The sequence below is a fragment of the Thunnus albacares genome, chromosome 20 (assembly GCF_914725855.1).
Source record: "Thunnus albacares chromosome 20, fThuAlb1.1, whole genome shotgun sequence".
Taxonomy (NCBI): Eukaryota; Metazoa; Chordata; class Actinopteri; order Scombriformes; family Scombridae; genus Thunnus; species Thunnus albacares.
Genome location: NC_058125.1, coordinates 21687755 through 21694581, shown reverse-complemented (window position 1 = coordinate 21694581; position 6827 = coordinate 21687755).

The following is a 6827-nucleotide window of genomic DNA, read 5'->3' as shown; positions in this document are numbered from 1 at the left end:
TTGTTGTCTGGCAGTCGTATTTCATTTGGCGTTGAGTGGTGTTATTCAAATTTGTTGGAGAAAAAAAAAAAAAAAAGCTGGTTTTCTGTAAGCAAAGTAGTGCAGAGACATGCAATTTTCCCTTCAAAGTCAATGATACTGCTTTCCTTTAAAGTGCTGTTTTTTGACGTTCAATGATTGAGGCACCATACACAGTAGCTTCTGATGGTTTTGTAATGTATTTAATTATCTATATTCTTCTAGGTCGCTTGTCCGCAAAAGAGCCCAGAGAGGCATCTGCTGGGTGCATCAACTCTCTCCAAATCTATTCCTCATCAGTGGAGGTAGAAAACATACAGTTTGCTCTGTGTTCCTTCCTTCTGAATCAAATATGCTGACGGGGAACGATCTCAGCATACTGCGATAACGGCATGAAAAGAACCAAGGCCTCTCTAAGCAACAGTGAAATTCAGGCTGAACAAAATCAGGACAGACAGAAAGTGGAGAAACAGTGTTTGTTAAAGCAACGGCAGTACATCATTTTAGATGTTAAAAGTTATGAATAATTTATCATCATAAACACAAGCAAGAGAAACAAACCGGTGGATTGTTTTTGAGTCCCGTCCCAAGGCTTCTACTGATCTCTGTGAGAATTTGGAGATGATGCAAAAACTTAATGCTTAAAATGGAAAAAGCGCTCCTCCGACAGACAGATGGAAGACTATGAGTCATAAAAAGAGACACTTTCTCATAGAACCACTCTATGAACAATTAGCTTTTGCTGTCATAACAGCAATAATCCTTACCACGCCCCAGTATCAGACTACTCCTCTCTCACACCACATATTTCCCTGTTAAGACCTCTCTAGGAGAGAAGTGAACAGGGCATTTGATAGTCATGCCCGGCAATCCATTACGTTGCTGTGCCAAGCAATAATTACACATTTCTTGAGAAAAAGATTAAGTTGCTGAGGAAAAAATTTATAGCACAATGAGGGTTGATACTCACAGAATCAACTGTTTCACTGAAAAAACAAGGTTCAGGGACATTGTATTTCACCACAGAGCAAAAATATGCTTTCAGGGACCTTCTTTGCAACCTGGGTCAAGACTGGGACGCTGAATTAGGCATACAGTTCCAGAGTCTCTTTGACATCTGATAAGGGCTGGAGAGCTGAATTGATCCCGATCTTAAACTCTCCTAAGCTGGGAAGATTGAGGAGATATCTGCCTTAGCCTCTCCTGGGTCGTGCACCCATGGCCACACGGATAGGAAGCAATTTCCACTGCATTTGGAGCTGATTGCGTCGAGCTGGTCCAAGGGGGTCAGAACGAAGCACACAAAAAGAAAAAAAAAAAAAGGGAACTGACGCCTGATTAATCAGCCTAGAATATAAAACAGCTTCCATCTGGGGGCAAAAATCTGAATGTTCTGCCTGTTTATATCTGTGTAGAGAAATATTATCAAGCACAGGGTGAAAGATGTAATGCTACACTAGCGCTCTAAAATAACCTCCTCCGCTGAGGAAGTGTGACACAAACATACAAACAAGCACAAAGGCACCGGGCTGTCTGTGGAAGTAGCCATAAACCCTCCGGGAAAAAAACTCCAGTTTGTTGTTCTGGGAAGGAGACAGTCTATTTTGCAATGCCAGTGAGCTGAGCATGGTGTCTGTGGTTTTTCAAGATAGGCTACACTAGATAGAATATCCTCCTCAGGAGAGAGTAGAGCCACTTACTTTCAGCTAAAGGGAGTGAGAAGGCTCAGCGCTGCTAAGCCCAGTGTGCTGAGTGGTGATATAATGCCACAGATATTAATTTGATTCAAACTGGCCAAAGATGCTGTTGTCATCGGCCAGCTCCTGTCCAGAGAGCTTTGTCATGATCAAACTCAGCTGTAATATACCAAATAATTAATGAGTATAAGGGAAGGGAGAGTATAGGGAGAGTTGGATCACTAGTCATGGTCTGGTGGGCACCGCCACATTAATACAATCAGCATCATTGTGGTTAGCGATGATGACATCAAGAAAATTGGTTTGATTCATTTTTTTGTGTTTCTGTTAGGATTCGAAATGAGACGAGAGTTTTTGGTTAGAGACTGACTACTGCCTGTCATAAATCTGTTTCTCATGGGCTACATAATCCCCAACATGCCATGTCTACCACCCACACGAATGCTTTGCTCCTGTTTAAAAATCATCAGCTGCGGATTTAATTGTTTCTGTGTGCTCTTAAAGACGGCAAACTTTAACGATCCCTCTATGCATTTTATTTTTCTGAAATGCCTCCTGAATTGACTCCTCTTATTGAAAACATGCCCGGGCTCAAGTGCTTTGGGTGACCAGTTTCCATTTGATTGCGAGCGTGTGCTCCTGTTAGCATATACTGTACGCAACAAATCCGTGTGCCAGCGTGCACACGCATGTACAAAAATTGGATGGACAACTCTGTCCATTACCCAATAAACGGGTCCGTTTTGCCTAAACACCATCTGGAAATGACATGGTTGCTGATAGAAACTCCTAAGTGCCACAGAATGAAACAGACATATTTAAGAGATGATGAGAAGCAGCATTTACGGTACTTTTTTTTGCGCTCCACCCTGGGAGGGGAAGCTGGGCTGGGCTTGTCAAGACCTGGGTCACTGTCTTAGGAAAATGACCAGTTGACAGCGAAAAGCGAATTGAGTCAGCTCGTTTCATATGAACCTAAGCAAATTGATTAAATGTGTTGATGTCAGACAGAAAAATGGAATTTTGTCGTAACTGGTAAAACGTCTTGAACATGCTGTGTGTGGTTTTCTACTGTCAGACTTAATTTGAGGACATTTTTTAAACGAGCTTTTGCATCACTGTGTTGTTAACTACATTAGGAGCATTTACACAGTGGAAAATAAACTGTCTGTCTTTAAAAGTTTGGCATTAATAGTGCATCGATGATTTGCTAGCGCGGTTAGTTTGTCAGTCTGTTTGTGACACCCAACAACCATAACCGACTGCTCTAAATAAATCAATGTAAAAACCAGTCCACCCTGAAATCCCGGTGGAACAAACTACACGAGCAATTGGTGACGAGAGGGGAACATTTAGTTAGCTAACTAGAGCTGCACCTCCTAGCTGCAGCTAAATAATACTTTTCTATCATGTTGGCCGACCAAACCAGGGATCAAAGCTGAATGAACACTGAACGTACATTCAACAGGTGTAGAGAATTTCAATGGGATGTAAATATTGTTCTGTGTCTGCTAGATGTGTTAGCAACTCTTTGCTAACTTTGCTAACATGTTACTCTAGCTATGAAAACTTGATAAACGCATCAAGAATCTGTGAAAGACAGATTTTCCTTGTTCTTTTTTTGCCCTCTAATGGCCAAAAATCACATAATGCAGCTTCAATAGTAAATTGAGTTAATTATTATATTTTTTATTGTCTAGTAATTTCCTATTTGACACTCGAACCACTGTGGTTTCCTGCAACATTTAATCAAACAACAGGAAAAAATTGTAAATGCTTGACTAGTGAAGGGAGGAAATGTCTTTGCTATATAACCTTACTTATGCTTTTTTTTTTTTTTTTTTTTTTAAGATTTGCAGTTTCACTGTCATACATGCACAACATAACAGTTTACATCATGTCAAATTTATACAGACAGTTTTAATTGCATGTGTGTGTGTGGAGGAACGGACCTCGCTTATGTCAGCTTTCCTTGAGTCATCAGTCCCATTGACCTCAAGCTAATTACCGAATGACAGGTTGTGTAAACTCTTGATACTACACGTGTTAGATTGGCCTTTACATGCCCCCTCATTCACACAGAAAATACACACACACACACACACACACACACACACACACACACACACCACGAAATGTACAGCAGTTACACCAGACACATTGAAGCTTCGTCTCTTTTAAGGGGGTTAAAAAGTTGCTGAGCTGACACTTAACTTTTGTAGTTTTTCCACAAATATCCACAAGCAAAACACACAAGTTCAGCACTTTTAAGCACTAATTGCAGAATGGAAATATTTCTTGAAACACGTCACTGAATTAATATTTTCCTTGGTATTTGCATGTACATAAGGTGATGATTAAGCAAGGAAATGCACTCTGCCTCCAGAACCTTGGGGCTTGCTGTGGTTGTTTAGAATTGTTTGTTGACAGCCCTGTTTCCTATCCTCTGCACCTCCTGTTGTCCTGAGCACATATGGTTGGCTCGCCTCTCTACATGCCTGGCCTCGGCTGAGAGACTGAGGCTTACATGGCTCAGTGGTAGCACCCGACCCGTATGGTGCTACTGTCCATCTCTGGAAAAGTGTCACCTACTTCTTAGGTCTTTCAACTCATGCAGAGATAGCGTATTTCATCACATATCCTCTAAAGTTCACCCCGTATAACAACACGACTCACTTACTAAGATGCTGCATGCACAAGTTAACATAGGAGGACATCTTAGGTCTCGCCTCTGGCCTGACCCCAGCTTCTCTCCCTTCCCTGCTGAGAATTACACTCTCAGCTTTCAGGAAACACTATCCACTTTTCAAAGCATGCATCGTTGGAAGAACACAAAATTAGTTGAACTTGTGCTTTCCGCGTTCCTCATTCCTTTAGGCAGCCAGACATCTCTTCTGGTTTCCATTTGTTTTAAGCTATTAGCGCTCATGACCTGATAAGGGAGTGGTTGGTGGAATACAAACATCCGTCTCCGAATACATCCGTCATTGTCCATATGTGTTTGACTGAAGCAATAATATCCGCTCTTGGAAAAGTTTGACTCGGAAGACCTGGATGTGAAACTTCTGGGGTGTAGCAGCGTTTTGACTTTATGTAATCCTTGACGAGGGTCTGAATACTTTGTGCTCTAGTAATAGTAAATATATTCCATCTCAATAAAGGTCTTGGACAGCCTGCAACATTGTGAGGCAATTGAATTGCACAGGCAGCTGACCAGAAACACAACACTTTAAAGACTTTTATAGGGGTTAGTTTTTGGCATCAGAGAGAAAGTGCCTCACATGCTATGAATGTCACCTCAAGTCAGTTTCCACTGGTGCTCTTGCAGTCAACAGAAAGGAATTGCTTGCTTTTGTAAGACTGGCAAAAACACGCACCGCTGAAGCATCTCTTTATTTGCAGATGATATACAGCCTATTTTATTTGACTGTCTCTTCTGCATTTGGCAGAACATCAGTTAAGTCTGTGTTGACAGTGCCTAAGCCCTTCAAGTGGCTGCTTCCTAGACAACTTTCTGGCCATGCACTAAACAACAAGCCTGCACTGCACAAAGCTGAAATTAGATATTTTACCATTCCATTATATGAGTTCAAAGGAGGAAAAAGGACCTAAACATGCATTTGGGAGCAGTGTCTCAACATTTATTCCATGTAGATCCTTCTCTTCAGTTCGAGTTAAAGTGAAGACGTGGCACTGCACTGACAGCAGCATTGTTAGGAAACAGTGATTATCTAAAGAAATTGTTAGTTTAAAGATAAGCATCTACACAGAGAAAAGACTGAAGGGCTGTTTAACCGGATGAAAATGGCATAATTCTTCTCCTATAATGCAATCCATTCATTTATTCTCCCACATTTGGATAAGGAGGAAGCCAGCCATCATTTATTGTGGCCAGTATGTCTGTTCTATAAATATTCCTTATAGAGGCCTTAAGTCAACCAGAAACTGTTTGTGAACTTTTGGTGTTGTGTTAACCTAATTGAATCCTGTTTCTTACACTTGTAACAGAGCAGGGATCCGCTGGGACTTTCTGCACCTGGTATTCAAAACTTCATCGATGACACTTAACATTGAGGCCTGAGCAAAGTGTCATAGACCTGTTGCATTTGTTGGGAATAGATCATGTCTGACTTCTCGTGCACCTCAGTATTCCCCAGGTCTGTGAGGGTCACTTGCGGGTCACGGTATGCGAACACAGTAACGCAGGGCAGATGCTTTGTCAGCATCAATATATTTAGGTAATGTTCATGTACCGCACTTAAGGATGTGTTCTTGAATTTCCTGGGAAACTTGTTCCCTGGTAGTTGCCTTGAGTAAAAGCAATGCATGTCTGTTCTCTCTTAGAAAACAGGACTTGAAAATGACATAATGACTGCACATTATGGATGATGTAGTGAAATTTAATATCAACTGTTCTGCACTGGCATGACAAAAGACGAAATTTCAGTCGCAAGAGTCCAGTTGCCACAGTGATTTTCTGTAATGTTTACGTTAATTTTATTTGGCCCTCTCTGTCTCTGTAATTAAAAATTACAATTGCAGATAAACACTTGATTTAGTTGGGTACATTGTCTGTGCCTGGATTGCATAACTCCTGTCTAAAGTTTCAGTGAGCACTGGTAGTACTGTTGGCAAGTGTGCTCCAGATATGACAAGCATCCACAGAGCTCTCAAATTAAGCAAAGAGGGATTCATTTTGAACTCTCAGACTCACAGTGCATCAAGCTTAAAGCCTTGAGGGAGGAGAGGCGGAGAGGAATGATGTTGAATGATGGCTATGGCTCATATCCACCCTCATAAACAAAGAAATGTCGGTGTTGTGACTGAGCAGAGATCTCCAGAGTGACGATTTGTCTTCTTCTCACAAAAGCTGTGCACGCATTCCAAATGGTAGAAAAACCTCAACTTCCTAATTGCCTGGCATTTCTTTGCACAAACACATTTGGAGATTTCCTGAGAATGCATGTACAAATAAAGGTGTAATTAATGTGACACATTCAAATAATAATGATAACAAATGGGCCAGTTCTTTCAAATATATCTGCCTTTACTTTATTCATGTACTGTACAGTATTTCATTTCCAAAGTCTCTATCATACTATATGACAATAA